Raw genomic sequence first — 24532 nt, 5'->3', positions numbered from 1 at the left:
AACACAAGGTGATTTTCCCTCCCATGTGCAAGAAGCCTAGCCCTTTCTCCTCATTAAATGACCAAAAAAAACCAGAAAGGCAGCACTGTGAAAAAAAGAGCCAGCAGGAGAAAATGTACTGTAACTGGCTGCCTGTTAGGGCATTTTTAATACATTTGCAGCAGTACTGAAACACTGGACTAAAGTGATTGTAAACACAATTTAAAAAAATAAGAAAGGTTTATACTTTTCTGCTGTGTGCAATTCCCCCAATTGTCCTTTTTTGGCGCTCATGGCTCCTCATGTTCTAAGTGTGCTTCCTATGGTGGTACACCTGCAGGCGCAATCCTGAGCCGCTGTCTATGTCAATTGACAGTCTCTGGCTCTGCCTCAACCTCTCTTCACTGGTTGTGATTGATGACAGCAGGAGCAGCTGCCTCAGCAAAGCCTGTTAGACCTGGAAGTCTGAAGAGAGAGCCACTATACAGACAGACATAGCGCTGGATCAAGTGTAATAAGGGGAGTGAGGGGGCAATAATATTACCAAAACATTTATCACCTTAATGCAGGAAAAATTGTTTAGACTTTACAATCACGTAAAGCCCAACTCCAGGCAAAACAAATATTACCTCGCAGTGGGACTGCAAGGATTAACTACCCATTTTTGTCTAGTGGTGAGAGAAAGGAGATATACTTACCTGATCTTTCAATTCTCCCTGTACAAAACTGATCCCTGCAGCTCATGCAACTCCACCCCCCATGATCTAGCATTCTTGAGTAGTGAACTGGTCCTGATGTCAGCAAGCCCATAGACCTGCAGGACATGAGGATGTCAGGAATAGTCCACTGTTGGATCATGGGGGAGTGCTATTTGCAGTATTGGAGGATCAGCTGAGTTTAAGCTTTTTTTCTCCCCTGCAAAAACAGTTAACCCTTGCAGTGCAAGCAAAGCTCCTCTGCATAGGAATTTCTTTCTTTTTGCCCAGAGTTGGGCTTTAAGGACAGTTAATGCATTGCTGCCTCCTACTGGTGTAGTATTGCCACTGCGTCCTTTGTTGCAACTTATTTTAAGTTGGTTTCACTCAAAAAAATAAGTAAAATGGTTTCATTACCTTGCAATTAACTCTAACTTAATAAACACTAGTAAGAAGTCATATTTTTGATATATGAGTAAAATTAACAAATATATCTAAGTTGGGAAAGCTATTGGATTTTACAGTGTGCAGAACCTGCGGTACATGCAAAGTTCACCTTTAACTTTGGCAGGTCCAGCTTGCAACACCTCTGCTCCTGGCCTGGCCTGATGTCCAGCCTGACCTCTTTAGCCTGCATCTGCTGTTGCAAGTTCTGCTATCAACACCTGCGGGAACTACCCTCTGTTTGTTTTACCTTCTGTGGGGCCTGAGATGGAGATACAAGAGAGGCCAACCTCATCAATTCAGTCTGCTACCAGGTACCTGAAAGTACCAGTCAGCCAGGGATGGAGTATGAAAGGGAGTCCTGTTCATCGGAAGATGTTTATCAATTGATCTCTGCTTTATTCTACATCATGCAGAGTTTGCAAGAGAGCCTCAGGCGTGACAGATGCTGTTCTTCCCCTTCTCTTCCTACAGTCACAGACTCTTCCATCCAGACAAAGTGTGGCATCTTCTGTGTGGATCTCTCTCCACCCAAACCCAGGATACCTATACCTGAATGCTTTTCTGGAGGCTCCAAAAGATTTCTGGCTTTTCTGAAGTCCTGTAAACTGTACTTCTCCTTGTTACCTCAAATTAAAAGTGGGGTTTATTATCTCACTTCTTCTAGATGAACCCCAATCCTGGGCTCATCTCTGGGAACAACTCGATCCTGCTCTGGCTACCATGGACTCATTTTTCTCAGTAATATCCCAATTGTACGCTGACCCTTTTGTGCTTCAGACCACTGAAACAACTCTCTGTAATCTATGGGCAATGCCCAAGGCCTGTATGGAGTACAGGCACCAAGTGGAATGATCCAGCACTTTGTCATCAGTTTTGCCTTAGACTGATGCATTAAAAGGATGAACTTGCCAGAGTTGGGATACCTTCGTCCTTGGAAAACCTGATGAACCTTGCCATCCAGATCAATTGCCTTTTGCAGGAGAGACAATCAGGGAAAGCGAGCACGCACCTAAATCCTGAAGTGCTTGCCTCAACACCTGTAGCCACTAGGTCCAGCACTCCTTCCAATAAAAATAGGCATAAAGGTCATCCACGGAGGAGTTTCTTGAGACCACTTCTTTTCTCTACCGAACGTCTCCAACACCAACACTCTAGCCTTTGCTTCTGCTACAAGGATGCTGGTAATTTCATACAGACCTATTCCAAAAATCCCTGCAAGCCTATGCCTAACTGGTTCTCCATTATACATCCCCCAGGAGAGGAGTCAAGCCCCTCTCACTCTCCTGTTGTTCCTGCATGTCTCCAAAAAGGGGCTTTTTCTGCTCCAGCACTCATCGACTCTGGAGCCTGTAGCTGTTTTGTGGACACTGCATTTGCCCTACAACTTGGACTTCCTTTCTGTGTTAAGAAACAGAGGTTTTTTGTCCATCCAGCCGATGGCTCTGATATCCGAACTGGGCTTTCTGCATTTTGGATGCCATACGTCTCCCATGTTCCACATTATCCTGGGCATGCCCTGGTTGAAGGCACATAACCACTGTATTTACTGGCTCTCTGGGGAGATTACTTTTTCTTCCAGTTACTGCCAGGCACATTGTACCCCAAATAAACCCTTGGCTACTCCCCTCCTGAGTCTTTAGCCTGACCCTGAATTAATGAAGCTGGTTCCAGTTCTCTATCATGAATATCTAGATGTGTTCAATAAGAAAGACACAAACACCCTACTGCCTAAATGGACACACGATTGTCCCATAGGATTTCCAGGGGTCCAAATTTCATTCTGCTGTATTTATTCTCTCTCTGAATTGAAACTGGAAGCCCTTCGTAACTATATTAATGAGAGTCTAGAAAAAGGATTTATTTGGCCTTCTACCTCCACAGCTGGATTAAAAAATAGCACCACACTTTGAGGCCGTGTGTGGACTATCGTGACCTAAATAAGATTACAGTATCTCCTTCCTCTGATCCCCAAACTCTTTCAGAGGTTGCGGAGAGCATGTGTGTTTTCTAAATGTTAAAGAGGGGCATACAATTTCAGAAACAGGGAAGGGGACGAATGGAAGACTGCCTTTCGGACACTTCAGCCATTTTGATTATATGGTCATGCTATTTGGCCTTTGCAACACCCCAGAAACTTTTCAGCATTTTGTAACATATATTTTGGGACCATCTTTATTTATTTATCATTATTTACTTAGATGACATTTTAAAGTTTTTCCAACTCAGAGCTACATCGAGCCCATGTGAAAAAAGTGTTGGACAGACTTCGCACATAGCACCTCTAAAGACGAAAGTGCGAATTTGAGAAGCCAGCCAATCAGTTTCTGGAACTTGTTATTTCTACTGATAGCGTTACAATGGACCCACAGAATGTTGCGGCAGTTCTTGAATGGCCTACTCCAATGGACAAGAAAGCAGTACAACGATTTGTGGATGTTGCTAACTTTTATAGGAAGTTTATTAAGAACTTTTCTGAAATTATTGCACCAGTCACTCAGTTGACCAGACAACATGTCCCATTCACATGTACCCCAGAGGCTCAAGCAGTTAAATACTTTTTCTGTTCCTATTCTGAAGCTTTCTGATTTGGCTTACAGTATGTACTGGAGGTACAGGTGAAACTCAAAAAATTAGAATATCATGCAAAAGTTCATTTAGTTCAGTAATGCAACTTAAAAGGTGAAACTAATATATGAGATACTCATTACATGCAAAGCAAGATAGTTCAAGATGTGATTTGTCATAATTGTGATGATTATGGCTTACAGCTCATGAAAACCCCAAATCCACAAACTCAGAAAATTAGAGTATTGTGAAAGTGCAATATTCTAGGCTCAAAGTGTCCCACTCTACTCAGCTAATTAAGCCATAACACCTGTAAAGGGTTCCTGAGCCTTTAAATGGTCTCTCAGTCTGGTTCAGTAGGAATCACAATCATGGGAAAGACTGCTGACCTGACCTGACCTGTGAAGAAAACCATCATTGACACCCTCCATAAGGAGGGAAAGCCTCAAAAGGTAATTTCAAAAGAAGTTGGAATTTTTTTTATTTGAAAAATAACTTGCAACCAGCAACAATTTTTATATAAAAATATCACAAATATCAAAAGAATAAATAACGTTAACATCCTACTTGGTAACAAACAAAGGAAAAAAAAAAACGGATTACCCTCCTATAATAATACCCATAACAGACAAAGAAAAACCTGATCATTAGGACCAGGACATATAATTTTTACCTACTTTAGGATCTTGTCTTTATAAACCTCCATTTTTTCAGGAAAAAGTAAACAAGACAACAAAGGAAGGCTTTAACAGCCTACCTATTATCCTTCTATACATGCATTCCACAGCTTTTAGCCCTTTACAGGGGAAGACACACTTGTTTCAAGCATACCGGCCTTTCTGGCCTACCAACCTATACCCACAATGTACCCCTTACCCGGGAAAGCCTTATACATTATAAATTAACCTCTACGGCTTTTAGAAAACATAATGAAAAACCTAATACATTACCCAACGAAGGTTAAGAAACCTAGACCATCAAGCCCTCCAGCAGAGCAGGTTGGGGCGGGGCCTGAGCATGGCGGCAGGGGAGAGCTCGATGTAGGAGCTCTTGGATGGAGCTCCGCTGTCTGACCTCCCCAGGCCTCCAGGTCTATCCCCTCAGGCATGTTAGAGCCCTGTGGTGTGGGACTTACCCTGGCCTGACGGCTCCCTGTGGAGGAGAGGTGGATGCTGGCGTGAGGAGAGAGGGGAGCGGCTGGAGACTGGCAGTGAGAGAGTCCCTGGATGCTGGGAGACGGAGGAAGCTGGCGCGATCGCGTGGCCGGCCGCAAGGCATCACTGGGAGATCGGGAAGCCGGCCGGCCGGCGTTTTGCAGTGAGAGAGCTGCGCCGACCTGTTTGCCGATGGCCGATTCATTCTCCCCCTATCCCCCTGAAACCCCTTGAGCTAAGAAGTAAAGCGGGAGGAGAACTACCGAGACCTGGACAAGGAGATCGAGGAGATCCTGGGGAGTTCCCCCCCATGAACGGAACCTTAGGGGAATTGAGCGAGAAAGCACTCACAAGAAGAAAACATATGAGGAGGGTGAGTGATCATGGCTGAACTCTGACTTGCATTGGTGTGAAGTACTGAGTTGACCCCTAAAGAGAAGCAGAGTGTAAGTGAAAGGGGGGACCCCCGGAGACTGTATAAAAGGTGGAAGAGGCCCATGGAAAGAAAAGCTTAAAAAATTAGCAGGGGGATAGGGCAGAGATTTGAAAGTTAAAGCATTGTTTCCCCTCCCTACCCACGAATTTATAAAGGAGTATAAGAAGGATAAGAGCTACAGAGAAAAATGAAAAATAAAAATGTAAAAGGAAGTGGGCTTAAAGGGTCCCAGACTGGTACAATTAAAAAATACACCTCCCAAGGAAACGTAACCCCAGAAAGACCCCAGAGCAGGACTGAAAAAGGAGAAGCAGATCTTAGTATGGAAAGTAGTCCTAGAGTATCATTAGGCCTTGATACTAGTAACCAGCAAATATCAGGCAATATAGAGTTGGAAAAAGATCTACAAATACCTAATAAAAAAGAAATGGCAGAAATGTTTAAAGAATTGGAGAAAACAATAAAACAAGAAATGGTAAATATCCGCAGTGATCTGGGACACCTGTTGGAGAGAGTTGAAGAAACGGAGGAGAAAGTTAAAAGTCAGACCCAGGCTATCTCTGAACTAGAAAAAGAAATAATTAACATAGGGAAAGCCCAAGAAAAATTGTTATATAAGGTTGAGATACAAGAAAACAAAGACAGGAAGAGAAACGTCTTGATACGAGGGGTCCCAGAGAACTCAAAGGGAGAAAGAGGTGGTTTGTAAAATATTTAATACTATAACAGACAGCTCTGAAATGGAAAGGACTAAAATAGAAGGAACCTTTAGAAAAGGAAAAATTCAGAGAATTCTGGGGAAAGAAAGGCCGAGAGATATACTAGTTAAAATTCTATGAGCTTCGGGATAAAGAAAAAATCTGGAAGAGGATCAAGGGAAAACCAGTAATTAAGTATGAAGGAGGAGACATACAGATATATGCGGATCTGGCCTCAGAGACTCTGTGGAGAAGGAGAGCTTTGAGACCCCTATTGGAAAGGTTGAAAGAACATAATGTGCAATATAGATGGGGGACTCCCGAATGCTTAATAGGATGGAAAAATGGGACTACAGCATACCTCAGGTTTCCAGAAGTTTGAAAAATGTTTGTGACAAAGAATGGAAATCCCTGGCTGGGAAGAAGAACAATGGGAAAATAGAACGAAGAGAAAAGAGGACTGGCAATCTGTGTGGGGGGGGGGGGGGGGGCGGGGGGAGGGGGAGAGGGGGAGAGGGATGGAGGAGGAGAAATATGTTTTTTTTTTTTTTCTCTCCTCTATCTCTTTCTGTCCTCACCCTACCGTCCATGTCTTACTGTGCCTGAGATAAACCTGGGTAGGACTTGGGGGGTTATAGGGAGATTAGACAAGGGGATAGTCGTCCATGGACAGAGTTTCAGCCCAAGGATCAAATCAAAAGTGGATTTTATTTTCCATAAATGATTAGTAGGCAAATGATAGGCCTAAAAAGAGGGGGGAGGGGAGGGGGGAGGGAGGGGGTTGGAAGGTTGGAAGGGTGGGAAACGGGAGAGGGTTTTTTTTTTTCTGCAAGATAAAAGAAGATATAAAAGCAAGTGAGAAGGGAGAAGGAGGAGAGGAGAAGAAGGGAGGAGAAGAGGAAATGAGAAAAGGGGAGAGAAAAGAAAAATATAGATGGAGGAGAAAAGAGGAAATTTAAGGAAGATGGAAGAGATTCAGTTTATAACATATAACGTAAATGGGTTGAACTGCCCTGGGAAAAGATATAGATTATTTAAAGAACTACACCATAGGGCAGCCTCAGTGATATTTCTACAGGAGACACATCTTGAGATAAAATCAAATGTTAGGCTGAGGTCTAGAAATCATCCAACATGGTACTAGGCAGACTCCCCGGTTAAAAGAGCAAAAGGGGTAGCAATAGGTCTGGCAAAGAATATTAGGTTTGAGTTGGAAGATAGAAAAACAGACCCAGAGGGGAGATTCTTGTTTTTAAAGGGCAAGTTACAGGAGATCGAGTGTACACTGGCCAATATCTACTGTCCTAATAAAAGACCAGAGGCGTATCTGAAAAAAGTGTTGAGGAAGTTGATGGACTTTAAAAAAGGACATCTGATTCTGGCAGGGGATTTTAACTTTTGTATGGAACCACAAAGGGACGCTACCTCCCATATACAGAGAGAAGGAAGTAGGGCCCTGAAATTATTGAAAAAAGAATTACATATAAGCCAATTGGTAGATGCCTGGAGAATTACACATATGCAAGATAGAGATTATACTTTCTTTTCAAACATGCATAAGAGGTATTCAAGATTAGATCATATATTAATAGAACATCAACTAATTGATCATCTGGTCCAGGTAGAAATAGAGACAATATCTCTATCAGATCACGCCCCAGTTATTATGAAAATGGAATGGGGGAGGAGGAAAATCGGAGGGCTGGGATGGAAATTGAATGAGACACAATTAGTAGAAAAGGAAATAGCTCAGAAAATAGGGGAAGAGATCGAACGCTTTTTTAAGGAGAATGAGACAGGTGAGGTATCAACAGCCACAGTGTGGGAATCTCACAAGGCATACATAAGAGGAATATTAATAGCGATTGGGGCAAGAAATAAAAAAGAAAGAAGAGAGAAAATGAGTGGGCTCTTAGAAGAAATAAGTAAATTAGAACAAATACATAAGAATAGAATAACAAAAGAAATAGAGCTGAAGTTGAAAAAAAAGAAAGAAGAATTGGAAGAAGTGATAGAAGAGGAGAGGAGAAAAGTATATAATAGAGTTTTGAGTGAGAGATATAGATGGGGAGAAAGACCTGGAAAGTATCTGATGAGAGCTCTGAGGAAAAAGAAAAATAGAAATTATATAGAAAAAATAAAAGATGCTAAAGGAAACCTGATGCATTCAAATAAAGATATCATCAAAGTCTTCATAGAATATTACAGGAAACTGTACAATATAAGCCCCCTGGAAGGTTCAGAAAATATAGAAAGTGAGAAGAATGAAAAAAGAAAGAAATATCTGGAGACGGCTGGGTTACTAAAATTAAGCGAGGATCAATTGAACTCCCTAGATGCAGATATCTCACAGGACGAAATAAAATTAGCATTGAAGGGGACAGTGTCGGGGAAAAGTCTAGGACCAGATGGATATACAGTGACATACTATAAAAAATTTAGTGAAATCTTAGTACCAAAACTTAGAAATTACATGAATGCACTAGGTGGAGAGATGGAAGTAAGAAGAGAATCATTACAAGCCCAAGTCGTGCTCATTCAAAAAGAGGGAAAAGATGCCTTACAGTGTTCGAGTTATAGACCTATTTCATTATTGAACACCGACACTAAGTTGTACGCAAAGGTCTTATCAAATAGATTGAAAGAGCTAATGCCTGAATGGATACATGAGGATCAGGTGGGCTTTGTTCCAGGGAGGGAGGGTAAAGAAAATGGGTTACGATCACTGATGTTAATCCAAAAGAGCAAAAAGGGAAAAGAACCAGTGGTGTTACTCTCTATAGATGCTGAAAAAGCGTTTGATAGAGTGAACTGGAGATTCATGATGGATACTCTATAAGCCTTGGGAATTGGGCCTAGGATGAGAGAGTGGATAGGAAAGTTGAACAGATACCCTTCTGTGGTTATTGGGGTAAATGGGGAGAGATCAGAACCCATTGAGATGTCAAACGGAACAAGACAGGGATGCCCATTGTCCCCATTGTTGTATGTTATATCATTAGAACCATTGTTGTCAACAATAAGGCTGAATAGAGACGTAAAGGGAATCCTGATAGGGGACACAGAACATAAAGTTGCTGCTTTTGCAGACGACCTGCTGTTCTACGTAGGAAATCCCAGGATAACACTTCCAAACTTAATGAAGTCATTAAAGGAATATGGAGAACTATCAAACCTAAAGATTAATCCAACAAAAACGGAGATTCTAAATATAAACATCTTAAAAAATGAAAAAGAAAAGATACAAAAGGAATTTCCCTTTAAATGGAAAGACAGAGATATAAAATATCTAGGAGTAAAACTTACAGCCTCATATAAACATCTATATAAATTAAACTATATTTCATTGATTAATGAGATTAGAGAGGAGTTAAAAATATTGGAGGGAGGAACCCCGACATGGATAGGCTGTATCAATCTGGTAAAAATGGTAATAGTACCAAAAATTATACATAGATATCAAATGATCCCAATTAAATTCCCAGAGATCTTTTTTAAAATAATTAAGAAACTGATAACAAAATACATATGGAGGAATAAAAAACCAAGATTGTCATACGAGCTGTTGAGTAGGAGGAAAGAAAGAGGTGGTTTAGGGCTCCCAGATTTTAAAAGTTATTACAAAGCTGTAATATTGGCAAGAACCATAGATTGGATATATAATTATAAAAAAAGCTGGGTGAGAATAGAGAATGAACTCAGTGGAATAGACCTGGGTAGGGTGATATGGGTGCCAACACAGTATAGGGGTTTAAATGATAATGTAAATACATACACTTTGAATGTTTTAAAAATTTGGGATAATCTACACAAAAATATGAAATGGACTTTTAATTCAACACTGATTCCACTAAAAAACACAGTTTTTTCCCCCAGGCAGAGAAGAAATAGGAGGGAGGTGGTTTAAAAAGGACAAGGTGCAATTAAGAGATATTTTGGTGGGGGGTAAAATAGGATCATTTGGGGAATTGAAAAAAAAAGAGGGAGAGATCTTCACTAAATTAGATGAATGGCAGTATTTTCAATTGAGGTTTTTTGCTGGAAGTTTGCCAAAACCTTTAAGGACAAGAGACAATTGGAACTTGTTTGAAAAGGTATTGGGAATACAAGGTGATGGCAAACATGGGATTGCTAAAGTTTATAAAATACTCACTGAATTAGATACATACACAAAGCCAACATATATAACAAAATGGGAAATGGATATGGGAGTTGTGATAGATGAGGAAAAGCAGAGGAGAATGTATAGACTAACTCACGAGAACGTTTCTATGAGAGAAGTAGAGATGAACTATAAGTGTTTGACAAGATGGCACATTACACCAAATGTAGAAAATAAGATGTGTGGAGAGAGTTCACCACTGTGTTGGAGGGGATGTGGAGAAATAGGCACAATATACCATATATGGTGGGGATGCCCAAAAATCCAGATATTCTGGAAGACAATAATCCACTTGATAGGAAAATTGACAGAAATAGACATAGATCTAGATCCAGAAATATGTATTTTGCATAACATGGACATAACAGTAAATAAATATAAAAAATCAGGGATATGGTACTATATAAATGCTGCAAAAGCTCTGATACCCAAGTTCTGGCGGCGAATAGAGATACCGAAGGAAGAGGACTGGATTGAAAGAGTTGAGCAGATCAAAAAGATGGAAAGGTTGTGTCATATCCAAAAAGATAGGATGGAGGTTTATTATGGGAAATGGGAGAACTGGGAAAAAGCTAGATTATATATGAAGTATAGGAAAGAATAAAGAAAACAACAGAAAAACTTCACTTGCTGATATAAGAAGACGCAGAGAAAAGGTAGGATAGGCAGAGGGGATTAGGGTGGGGGGTGGAGGTGGGAGGGAAAGTTGCATAGAGTAAATAAAGTAGAAATGTTGGATATTATAATATTATAGAATATATTTATATATATATATATATATATATATATATATATATATTGTGATGATGAAATGTATTTAAAATGGAAAATTAATAAATATTTAAATTATAATAAAAGAAACCTAGACCATCAAGTATGTATAGCCATCTTTCAAAAAGTAACCTACAGACAAAAATCTAGGGTGGGTGAAAAAGGAGAAAACACAGGACAGCAACTCCACAAAGAGATCAACAGACTGCCGCTACAGGCCTGATAATGCTCCACACCTTTATCCAGACCCTTCGCCGCAGCCTGTCTTTCTCGAGACCCCGAATTTTCCCAACCTCACCAAAGATGTCACGCACCACCACCTGGACAGGAAGGACCTTCTGCCGCAAGGAGACCTGACACCGTGCATTCCACATGTAAATAACGGACAACTAGACAAACTAGAAAAAGTGTATTTAAATCATACCCAGTATGACTTTCTAATGCCCCATATACCCACTCTGCATAAGACATGTAGTGCAGGAAAGGGATGTCTAGAGCCCTCCCCACCTCTTTGTACACCTCTACATTGAAGGGACACTGAAGCAAGAAGTGGTCCATACTTTCCACTTCACCCCCACACTCCGTCCTCGGACAACCACGGTCATCCAGAGAACGGTGCTTCAAGTTTCCCCTCATGTAGAGCCTGCCGTGGAACACAAGCCAGGCCTGGTCCCTAAATTTTAAGGGAATCCTTTCCATATTTAATAAATGCAGACCCTCCCTCAAGATATGGCCCAGGCAATCCTTCAAGGCCAGCGGTGCATGAAACGCAGCGGCCACAATCCTCTCCCTTAAGGAGCCGCCCAGGGAGCGACCTGACCTCCTCCGCAGTCACACACCATCGCCTAAGAATCTTCAGACACAGGGCGACATAAGCCGGGAGCTTACCATGCTTGACCCACAAGCTTCTTACCAGCCCGCCACTCTCCCAGCAGCCCAGAAAAGGTCTAAACCAAACTTGGAAAAGACTTACCCATGCAGGCAGGCTCTCTTTTAGCATACTACCAATATTGTGCTTTATAAACACAAAAAAACAATCGGGTTGACCATACCTAGGCCACCCTCCCACCTGGATAGGTAAGTCACATTCCGCTTCACAAGGTTCAGGCTGTTCCCCCATAACAGCTGGAAGAAACAACTGTAAACTCTCGAATAGAGAGACTCTGGCAAGAGACAAACGAAACTGACGTATAAGAAAATGGCTACCAAGTAGGTTTTAATTAGGTCGACCCTTTCCCTTAGTGACAACCGCCAACCCTTCCAGCATCTTGCTTTGACATCGGCATCTGACAACCTGGATTCCCAATTTGTTTTACTGTAATCATCAGGTCCAAATTCGATGCCTAGCACTTTGATCTTCTGACGGGGCTCTGGGAAGGCATCCGGCAGCTCGAAACGCTCACCTTCCCTACCCATCCAGAAAACTTCACATTTGTCGTGATTAATCTTGGAGCCTGATGCCTCCGCATACTGCTCCATCACCGAGACCACCTCCTGCGCCTCACTAGTCCCAGAGATGAAGACAGACACATCATCAGCATAGGCCACGACCCTCAGAGGTGACTCACCAGTAGTGCCTCCCGACACCCCGCCCTCTAGCCTCCTGACGAAGGGGTAGATGGCAAAGGCATAAAGCAAAGGGCTCAGCGGACACCCTTGCCGCACCCCCGAGCCAACCCCAAAGGGCCGCCCAACCATTGACCAACATGAAGCTCTCAGCCCCTTTTATACAGTGTCTGCAGCCATCCAATGAACCTCCCCTCCAGGCCATACCTGCCAAGGAGGTGCCAGAGGAACTCGTGATCAACCAGGTCAAAAAGCCTTAGCCTGATCCAACGCCACAACTAGAGATGAGCGAAGTATTCAAAAATTTGATTCGGCTAATTCGGCGAATTCGAGGAATAAATTCGATTCGATGCGAATATATTCGCTGCGATTTTAACTTATAAAAGGGTGTTTCTAGGCTTCAGAGAGCCTTTATATTAGTGCAGAACACTGTACCTTTAATTTAAATGCCCTTGGAGTCTGCTGGGGAAGAGAAATAATACTGTCAGTCAGTATGACATGCAGATGAGTGCCGTCGATCTTAGAATCACCGCACACTTCACTCATTTGGGCAGTCACGGGGCCAAAACCAGAGTGTGGAGCCACAGTGCGGCGGTGGAGGCACCAGCAATGGGAGGCCATACAGCACCCTATGACAAAAATGGAACCCACCAGCAGTGTGAGGAGACCTGAAAGTGGCACATGGCAGAGTGTGGCGATGGAGACAGCAGCAATGGGAGGCCGTACAGGGACCCATGACACACTCTGGACCTGGCAGCAGCATTAGGAGGCGGTACAGGGGCCCATGGCAGATTACGGGCCTGGCAGCAGCAATGGGAGGCCCGTAATCTGCCAGCACCCTATGACAAAATGGAACACACCAGCAGTGTGAGGAGACCTGAAAGTGGCACATGTTTGGGGCATGATTCATGGCGGATTTAGTCAGTTGTGTCAGGAACTGGTGGTTTGAAATCCAGACTAATTCACGCCTGATTCATTTTCACAAACGTGAGTCTCTCCACACTTTGGGTGGACAGTCGTGTCCTCCGCGGAGTTACAATACCTCCTGCCGCACTAAACACGCGCTCCGATGCCACGCTACTGGCCGGGCATGACAGCCTTTCAAGGGCAAATTCAGCTAGTTGGGGCCAAAGGTCAAGTTTCGTTGCCCAGTAATCAAGGGGATTGTCTACCTCCGTTGGCAGGGTGCTGTCCAAGTAGGCCCAAGCCTGTTGTTTGAGGTCCTGCTCCAGGTCCACTTGATGCTGCTGCTGCTGCGGCTGGTTAGTAGTTTCCTCAGTGCGCTGGTGAAGAAAGCTACTCATCATCGACTGCAGACTGAGGCAGCCGCTGCTGGTGGAGCTGCCACTGCTCCTACCACCCCACCCCTCCCCTGCTGCCATGGCAGCGGAACGCGAGCGCACAGGGCCCACAGTGTCTGAGGATGGACGTTGGCGCAGAAAGGCAGAGACCAGCTGACTATATAGGTGGTTTTTATAGTACTTTATTTTGGCCTCCCTCTCAGCAGGTGTGAAAAAGGCCACCATTTTTGACGGTAGCGAGGGTCCAACAAGGTGGACAGCCAAAAGTCATCCCTCTGTCTGATGGTTATTATTCGGCTGTCGCTACGCAAGCAACCGAGCATGCTATGGGCCATTTGTGCCAAGGAATGCGAGGGACTCCCTGCCTCCATCTCCACAGCATACTGCCACGGTGCGTCTGGGTCCTCTGTCTCCTCCTCCTCTACCAGATGCTCCTGCTCCTCCACTCCTGTCCGCTGAGTGGAAAAACCACCCATTTCACTCAATAATTCCTGAGCACCAATGTCCTCCTCTACCTCCTCCTCTTCTTCCTGTCCTGCCCCCACAGGGGTCATGTGGCGTTGAGATCTGTGCGCCACGTCTACCGCACCCTGACCAGCCATTGTTAACAGCATTTGTTCCAGGACGTGCAACAGAGGAATGACGTCGTTCATCCCATAGTCTTGCCGACTCACGAATAGCGTGGCCTCCTCAAAGGGCCTGAGCAAGCGGCAGGTGTCACGCATGAGCTGCCAATGGCTGACATCTAAGTTACACAGGGAGTACCTTTATCCGCTTGTAACATCAGGAAATCTGTGATGGCCTTTTGCTGTTCGTAAAGGCAGTCTAACATGTGTAGGGTTGAATTCTACCTTGTTGCAACGTCGCAGATCAGGCGATGCTGTGGAATTCCGTTCTGCCGCTGCAGCTCAAGGAGGGTGTGCTTTGCGGTGTAGGAATGGCTGAAATGCATGCAAAGTTTACGTGACATTTTAAGGATGTCTTGCAGTGGGATGGTGGATTTTAGGAACCGCTTGACAACCAGATTGAACACGTGAGCCATGCATGGCGCATGGCACAACCTTCCTTGACGCAGAGCAGACACCATGTTCTTTCCGTTGTCGGTCAACATGGTTCCGATTTTCAGTTTGCGCGGAGACAGCCATCTGTCGATTTCTCTGTTCATTACACTCAGAAGTTCCTCCCCTGTGTGACTACGTTCGCCAAGGCATACCAGGTGCAGCACAGCGTGACACCGTTGCGCCCTGCACATGTGATATGCCGGTCGGGTAATGGAACTTGGCACGGGGGTGGCGGCTGAGGACACGGCGGAAGAAGAGGTGGTAGAGGCGGACATCTTTTGTGGACCAAGGACGTGCAAACGTGGAGGCAAAAGCGGCGTGACCTGTCCAAGTTGCTGGTGCGGCTGTGCCGGCACCACGTTCACCCAGTGGGCCATAAATGACATGTACTGTCCCTGACCGTAGTTACAGCTCCACACGTCGGCGCTGCCGTGCACTTTGGCAGAGACCGACATGCTCAAAGACTGGCCCACCATCTCTTCTACATGTGAATGCAGGGCTGGCACTGCCTTTTTGGCGAAGAAATGACGGCTTGGCACTCTCCACCGCGGCGCGGCACAAGCCATCATTTCTCGGAAAGGTGCTGAGTCCACCACTTGGAAAGGGAGGGACTGCAGCACCAGCAACTTGGACAGGAGGACGTTCAGCTTTTGCACCGTCGGGTGCGTGCTCGCAAACTGTTGTCTCTTGGAAACGGATTCCAAGAAAGACTGCTGACGGAATCCGTGAAGAGGAGTAGCAGGAGAAGGAGCATCTGAACGAGCGGAAGATGCCAACGAGCGACAACTCCCCTCAGCAGAGGTGTTGGAGCCTTGACTGGCTGATAGAGGGCGATTGACGTCGGGTGACGGAGCAAGTAATGGAGCGGGTGATGGAGCGGGGGCTGGGGCAGGCAGAACCGCCGTATCTTTATCACGGTTTTCCCAGGCCACCAAATGGCGACGCTGCATATGCTGCCGCAACGCTGTAGTCCCAACATGGGCCCCCTGGCCACGCTTGACTTTCTGGCCACATAGTCGACATACGGCTACATTTACTTCCTCGGGCGGCTTGACGAAAAATTGCCACACCGCCGAGTAGGAAACTTTGCCCCCGATACTCCTCACTGGCTGACTGCTACTTCCTCCGTGCACACCGGCACCACTACTGGCCGTGGTGGTAGGCTGCAGTGGAGCTGGTGCTCTACTCCGTAGCCGTTTGCCTCCACTGACACTGCTGCGACCCTGCTGCCTCCTGGGCAACCCACCGACTGTTTTGCTCGCTGCCAAGCTGCCACCCTCTTCTCCTGATGATGCGGAAGCAATAGCCTGATGACGACGAGGCTGCCAAGTGCGATCAGCCTCATCATCATCAATTAGGGTCTCCGCGTCACTACTAGCCCCCTCGGCTGCGTGTGGGTCAGGAGACAGACCTGTCTCTAGACCGGATACCGAGCCACTCTCCTCGCCAGTACTTCTTCGCCTGGCTGCTGAAGAGGCGGATGTCTCCCCCCGTTCCTGACCGCCCTCCACTCCTGTCCGCTGAGTGGAAAAACCACCCATTTCACTCAATAATTCCTGAGCACCAATGTCCTCCTCTACCTCCTCCTCTTCTTCCTGTCCTGCCCCCACAGGGGTCATGTGGCGTTGAGATCTGTGCGCCACGTCTACCGCACCCTGACCAGCCATTGTTAACAGCATTTGTTCCAGGACGTGCAACAGAGGAATGACGTCGTTCATCCCATAGTCCTGCCGACTCACGAATAGCGTGGCCTCCTCAAAGGGCCTGAGCAAGCGGCAGGTGTCACGCATGAGCTGCCAATGGCTGACATCTAAGTTACACAGGGGAGTACCTTTATCCGCTTGTAACATCAGGAAATCTGTGATGGCCTTTCGCTGTTCGTAAAGGCAGTCTAACATATGTAGGGTTGAATTCCACCTTGTTGCAACGTCACAGCATGAGGAGTCGGTACGGGGGCCCATGGCAGATTACGGGCCTGGCAGCAGCAATGGGAGGCCCGTAATCTGCCAGCACCCTATGACAAAAAATGGAACACACCAGCAGTGTGAGGAGACCTGAAAGTGGCACATGGCAGAGTGTGGCGATGGAGACAGCAGCAATGGGAGGCCGTACAGGGACCCATGAGAGACTCTGGACCTGGCAGCAGCATGAGGAGGCGGTACAGGGGCCCATGGCAGATTACGAGCCTGGCAGCAGCAATGGGAGGCCCGTAATCTGCCAGCACCCTATGACAAAAAATGGAACACACCAGCAGTGTGAGGAGACCTGAAAGTGGCACATGGCAGAGTGTGGCGATGGAGACAGCAGCAATGGGAGGCCGTACAGGGACCCATGAGAGACTCTGGACCTGGCAGCAGCATGAGGAGGCGGTACAGGGGCCCATGGCAGATTAGGGGCCTGGCAGCAGCAATGGGAGGCCCGTAATCTGCCAGCACCCTATGACAAAAAATGGAACACACCAGCAGTGTGAGGAGACCTGAAAGTGGCACATGGCAGAGTGTGGCGATGGAGACAGCAGCAATGGGAGGCCGTACAGGGACCCATGAGAGACTCTGGACCTGGCAGCAGCATGAGGAGGCGGTACGGGGGCCCATGGCAGATTACAGGCCTGGCAGCAGCAATGGGAGGCCCGTAATCTGCCAGCACCCTATGACAAATAATGGAACACACCAGCAGTGTGAGGAGACCTGAAAGTGGCACATGGCAGAGTGTGGCGATGGAGACAGCAGCAATGGGAGGCCGTACAGGGACCCATGAGAGACTCTGGACCTGGCAGCAGCATGAGGAGGCGGTACAGGGGCCCATGGCAGATTACGGGCCTGGCAGCAGCAATGGGAGGCCCGTAATCTGCCAGCACCCTATGACAAAAAATGGAACACACCAGCAGTGTGAGGAGACCTGAAAGTGGCACATGGCAGAGTGTGGCGATGGAGACAGCAGCAATGGGAGGCCGTACAGGGACCCATGAGAGACTCTGGACCTGGCAGCAGCATGAGGAGGCGGTACAGGGGCCCATGGCAGATTACGGGCCTGGCAGCAGCAATGGGAGGCCCGTAATCTGCCAGCACCCTATGACAAAAAATGGAACACACCAGCAGTGTGAGGAGACCTGAAAGTGGCACATGGCAGAGTGTGGCGATGGAGACAGCAGCAATGGGAGGCCGTACAGGGACCCATGAGAGACTCTGGACCTGGCAGCAGCATGAGGAGGCGGTACAGGGGCCCATGGCAGATTACGGGCCTGGCAGCAGCAATGGGAGGCCCGTAATCTGCCAGCACCCTATGACAAAAAATGGAACACACAAGCAGTGTGAGGAGACCTGAAAGTGGCACATGTTTGGGGCATGATTCATGGCGGATTTAGTCAGTTGTGTCAGGAACTGGTGGTTTGAAATCCAGACTAATCCACGCCTGATTCATTTTCACAAACGTGAGTCTCTCCACACTTTGGGTGGACAGTCGTGTCCTCCGCGGAGTTACAATACCTCCTGCCGCACTAAACACGCGCTCCGATGCCACGCTACTGGCCGGGCATGACAGCCTTTCAAGGGCAAATTCAGCTAGTTGGGGCCAAAGGTCAAGTTTCGTTGCCCAGTAGTCAAGGGGATTGTCTACCTCCATTGGCAGGGTGCTGTCCAAGTAGGCCCAAGCCTGTTGTTTGAGGTCCTGCTCCAGGTCCACCTGATGCTGCTGCTGCTGCTGCGGCTGGTTAGTAGTTTCCTCACTGCGCTGGTGAAGAAAGCTACTCATCATCGACTGCAGACTGAGGCAGCCGCTGCTGGTGGAGCTGCCACTGCTCCTACCACCCCACCCCTCCCCTGCTGCCATGGCAGCGGAACGCGAGCGCACAGGGCCCACAGTGTCTGAGGATGGACGTTGGCGCAAAAAGGCAGAGACCAACTGACTACATAGGTGGTTTTTATAGTACTTTATTTTGGCCTCCCTCTCAGCAGGTGTGAAAAAGGCCACCATTTTTGAACGGTAGCGAGGGTCCAACAAGGTGGACAGCCAAAAGTCATCCCTCCGTCTGATAGTTATTATTCGGCTGTCGCTACGCAAGCAACCGAGCATGCTATGGGCCATTTGTGCCAAGGAATGCGAGGGACTCCCTGCCTCCATCTCCACAGCATACTGCCACGGTGCATCTGGGTCCTCTGTCTCCTCCTCCTCCTCCTCTACCAGATGCTCCTGCTCCTCCACTCCTGTCCGCTGAGTGGAAAAACCACCCATTTCACTCAATAATTCCTGAGCACCAATGTCCTCCTCTACCTCCTCCTCTTCTTCCTGTCCTGCCCCCACAGGGGTCATGTGGCGTTGAGATCTGTGCGCCACGTCTACCGCAACCTGACCAGCCATTGTTAACAGCATTTGTTCCAGGACGTGCAACAGAGGAATGACGTCGTTCATCCCATAGTCCTGCCGACTCACGAATAGCGTGGCCTCCTCAAAGGGCCTGAGCAAGCGGCAGGTGTCACGCATGAGCTGCCAATGGCTGACATCAAAGTTACACAGGGGAGTACCTTTATCCGCTTGTAACATCAGGAAATCGGTGATGGCCTTTCGCTGTTCGTAAAGGCGGTCTAACATGTGTAGGGTTGAATTCCACCTTGTTGCAACGTCGCAGATCTGGCGATGCTGTGGAATTCCGTTCTGCCGCTGCAGCTCAAGGAGGGTGTGCTTTGCGGTGTAGGAATGGCTGAAATACATGCAAAGTTTACGTGACATTTTAAGGATGTCTTGCAGTGGGATGGTGGATTTTAGGAACCGCTTGACAACCAGATTGAACACGTGAGCCATGCATGGCGCATGGCACAACCTTTCTTGACGCAGAGCAGACACCATGTTCTTTCCGTTGTCGGTCAACATGGTTCCGATTTTCAGTTTGCGCGGAGACAGCCATCTGTCGATTTCTCTGTTCATTACACTCAGAAGTTCCTCCCCTGTGTGACTACGTTCGCCAAGGCATACCAGGTGCAGCACAGCGTGACACCGTTGCGCCCTGCACATGTGATATGCCGGTCGGGTAATGGGACTTGGCACGGGGGTGGCGGCTGAGGACACGGCGGAAGAAGAGGTGGTAGAGGCGGACATCTTTTGTGGACCAAGGACGTGCAAACGTGGAGGCAAAAGCGGCGTGACCTGTCCAAGTTGCTGGTGCGGCTGTGCCGGCACCACGTTCACCCAGTGGGCCGTAAATGACATGTACTGTCCCTGACCGTAGTTACAGCTCCACACGTCGGTGCTGCCGTGCACTTTGGCAGAGACTGACATGCTCAAAGACTGGCCCACCATCTCTTCTACATGTGAATGCAGGGCTGGCACTGCCTTTTTGGCAAAGAAATGACGGCTTGGCACTCTCCACCGCGGCGCGGCACAAGCCATCATTTCTCGGAAAGGTGCTGAGTCCACCACTTGGAAAGGGAGGGACTGCAGCACCAGCAACTTGGACAGGAGGACGTTCAGCTTTTGCACCGTCGGGTGCGTGCTCGCAAACTGTTGTCTCTTGGAAACGGATTCCAAGAAAGACTGCTGACGGAATCCGTGAAGAGGAGTAGCAGGAGAAGGAGCATCTGAACGAGCGGAAGATGCCAACGAGCGACAACTCCCCTCAGCAGAGGTGTTGGAGCCTTGACTGGCTGATAGAGGGCGATTGACGTCGGGTGACGGAGCAAGTAATGGAGCGGGTGATGGAGCGGGGACTGGGGCAGGCAGAACCGCCGTATCTTTATCACGGTTTTCCCAGGCCACCAAATGGCGACGCTGCATATGCTGCCGCAATGCTGTAGTCCCAACATGGGCCCCCTGGCCACGCTTGACTTTCTGGCCACATAGTCGACATACGGCTACATTTACTTCCTCGGGCGGCTTGACGAAAAATTGCCACACCGCCGAGTAGGAAACTTTGCCCCCGATACTCCTCACTGGCTGACTGCTACTTCCTCCGTGCACACCGGCACCACTACTGGCCGTGGTGGTAGGCTGCAGTGGAGCTGGTGCTCTACTCCGTGGCCGTTTGCCTCCACTGACACTGCTGCGACCCTGCTGCCTCCTGGGCAACCCACCGACTGTTTTGCTCGCTGCCAAGCTGCCACCCTCTTCTCCTGATGATGCGGAAGCAATAGCCTGATGACGACGAGGCTGCCAAGTGCGATCAGCCTCATCATCATCAATTAGGGTCTCCGCGTCACTACTAGCCCCCTCGGCTGCGTGTGGGTCAGGAGACAGACCTGTCTCTAGACCGGCTACCGAGCCACTCTCCTCGCCAGTACTTCTTCGCCTGGCTGCTGAAGAGGCGGATGTCTCCCCCTGTTCCTGACTGCCCTCTGTTAGCTCTTCCTCACTGTACAGTGGGGCTGAGCCCACAGCATGCGATACTTCGCTTGGTGAGGGAACACCAAAGGACAGGGGCAGGTAGAGGACACGTGATTTCAGTGGGCTTGCTCCCGGGCCATGCCAACTAACGGTTGTGTCTGACGTACCCACCGACCGTTGGCTGTAGGTGTCAGAGGTGACCTGGGAAGAGGAAGACGACCGAGCCAACCAATCGATGACGGCAGGGTTGTCGGTGGAGACAGGACCGCTGGATGACACCGGGAGCAATGGCCTCTGGCTGCGACTACTGCTGCCTCGACCCCTTCCTCTGCTGCCACGTCTGCTCGCTCCTAAAACATTGCCTCCTCTGCCACTCCTCTGCATGTTGTCTGACATACTCTTTAATTCAACGATTATGTGTCCCTGAGTAACAATTCTGTGTCCCTGAGTAACAATTCTGTGTCTGTCTCTGAGTAACAATTCTGTGTCCCTGAGTAACAATTCTGTGTCCCTCAGTAACACTTCTGTGTCCCTCAGTAACAATTCTGTGTCCCTCAGTAACAATTCTGTGTCTGTCCCTGAGTAACAATTCTGTGTCTGTCCCTGAGTAACAATTCTGTGTCCCTCAGTAACAATTCTGTGTCCCTCAGTAACAATTCTGTGTCTGTCCCTGAGTAACAATTCTGTGTCCCTCAGTAACAATTCTGTGTCCCTCAGTAACAATTCTGTGTCTGTCCCTGAGTAACAATTCTGTGTCTGTCCCTGAGTAACAATTCTGTGTCCCTCAGTAACAATTCTGTGTCCCTCAGTAACAATTCTGTGTCCCTGAGTAACAATTCTGTGTCTGTCCCTGAGTTACAATTCTGTGTCCCTCAGTAACAATTCTGTGTCCCTCAGTAACAATTCTGTGTCTGTCCCTGAGTAACAATTCTGTGTCCCTGAGTAACAATTCTGTGTCCCTCAGTAACAATTCTGTGTCCCTCAGTAACAATTCTGTGTCTGTCCCTGAGTAACAATTCTGTGTCTGTCCCTGAGTAACAATTCTGTGTCCCTGAGTAACAATTCTGTGTCCCTCAGTAACAATTCTGTGTCCCTCAGTAACAATTCTGTGTCTGTCCCTGAGTAACAATTCTGTGTCTGTCCCTGAGTAACAATTCTGTGTCCCTCAGTAACAATTCTGTGTCCCTCAGTAACAATTCTGTGTCCCTCAGTAACAATTCTGTGTCTGTCCCTGAGTAACAATTCTGTGTCTGTCCCTGAGTAACAATTCTGTGTCTGTCCCTGAGTAACAATTCTGTGTCTGTCTCTGAGTAACAATTTTGTGTCCCTGAGTAACAATTCTGTGTCCCTCAGTAACAATTCTGTGTCCCTCAGTAACAATTCTGTGTCCCTGAGTAACAATTCTGTGTCCCTCAGTAACAATTCTGTGTCCCTCAGTAACCATTCTGTGTCTGTCCCTGAGTAACAATTCTGTGTCCCTGAGTAACAATTCTGTGTCCCTGAGTAACAATTCTGTGTCCCTCAGTAACAATTCTGTTTCCCTCAGTAACAATTCTGTGTCCCTCAATAACAATTCTGTGTCTGTCCCTGAGTAACAATTCTGTGTCCCTCAGTAACAATTATGTGTCCCTCAGTAACAATTCTGTGTCCCTCAGTAACAATTCTGTGTCTGTCCCTGAGTAACAATTCTGTGTCCCTCAGTAACAATTCTGTGTCCCTCAGTAACAATTCTGAGTCCCTCAGTAACAATTCTGTGTCCCTCAGTAACAATTCTGTGTCTGTCCCTGAGTAACAATTCTGTGTCTGTCCCTGAGTAACAATTCTGTGTCTGTCTCTGAGTAACAATTTTGTGTCTCTGAGTAACAATTCTGTGTCCCTCAGTAACACTTCTGTGTCCCTCAGTAACAATTCTGTGTCCCTCAGTAACAATTCTGTGTCCCTCAGTAACAATTCTGTGTCTGTCCCTGAGTAACAATTCTGTGTCCCTGAGTAACAATTCTGTGTCCCTGAGTAACAATTCTGTGTCCCTCAGTAACAATTCTGTGTCCCTCAGTAACAATTCTGTGTCCCTCAGTAACAATTCTGTGTCTGTCCCTGAGTAACAATTCTGTGTCTGTCCCTGAGTAACAATTCTGTGTCTGTCCCTGAGTAACAATTCTGTGTCTGTCTCTGAGTAACAATTTTGTGTCCCTGAGTAACAATTCTGTGTCCCTCAGTAACACTTCTGTGTCCCTCAGTAACAATTCTGTGTCCCTCAGTAACAATTCTGTGTCCCTCAGTAACAATTCTGTGTCTGTCCCTGAGTAACAATTCTGTTTCCCTGAGTAACAATTCTGTGTCCCTGAGTAACAATTCTGTGTCCCTCAGTAACAATTCTGTGTCCCTCAGTAACAATTCTGTGTCTGTCCCTGAGTAACAATTCTGTGTCCCTCAGTAACAATTCTGTGTCCCTCAGTAACAATTCTGAGTCCCTCAGTAACAATTCTGTGTCCCTCAGTAACAATTCTGTGTCTGTCCCTGAGTAACAATTCTGTGTCTGTCCCTGAGTAACAATTCTGTGTCTGTCTCTGAGTAACAATTTTGTGTCTCTGAGTAACAATTCTGTGTCCCTCAGTAACACTTCTGTGTCCCTCAGTAACAATTCTGTGTCCCTCAGTAACAATTCTGTGTCCCTCAGTAACAATTCTGTGTCTGTCCCTGAGTAACAATTCTGTGTCCCTGAGTAACAATTCTGTGTCCCTGAGTAACAATTCTGTGTCCCTCAGTAACAATTCTGTGTCCCTCAGTAACAATTCTGTGTCTGTCCCTGAGTAACAATTCTGTGTCTGTCCCTGAGTAACAATTCTGTGTCTGTCCCTGAGTAACAATTCTGTGTCTGTCTCTGAGTAACAATTTTGTGTCCCTGAGTAACAATTCTGTGTCCCTCAGTAACACTTCTGTGTCCCTCAGTAACAATTCTGTGTCCCTCAGTAACAATTCTGTGTCCCTGAGTAACAATTCTGTGTCTGTCCCTGAGTTACAATTCTGTGTCCCTCAGTAACAATTCTGTGTCCCTCAGTAACAATTCTGTGTCTGTCCCTGAGTAACAATTCTGTGTCCCTGAGTAACAATTCTGTGTCCCTCAGTAACAATTCTGTGTCCCTCAGTAACAATTCTGTGTCTGTCCCTGAGTAACAATTCTGTGTCTGTCCCTGAGTAACAATTCTGTGTCCCTGAGTAACAATTCTGTGTCCCTCAGTAACAATTCTGTGTCCCTCAGTAACAATTCTGTGTCTGTCCCTGAGTAACAATTCTGTGTCTGTCCCTGAGTAACAATTCTGTGTCCCTCTGTAACAATTCTGTGTCCCTCAGTAACAATTCTGTGTCCCTCAGTAACAATTCTGTG

This window comes from Staurois parvus, unplaced genomic scaffold, assembly GCF_062004578.1.
Source record: "Staurois parvus isolate SC_StPar_1 unplaced genomic scaffold, SC_StPar_1.0 ptg001032l, whole genome shotgun sequence".
In the NCBI taxonomy this organism is placed as follows: Eukaryota; Metazoa; Chordata; class Amphibia; order Anura; family Ranidae; genus Staurois; species Staurois parvus.
This window is presented reverse-complemented; position numbering follows the sequence as displayed.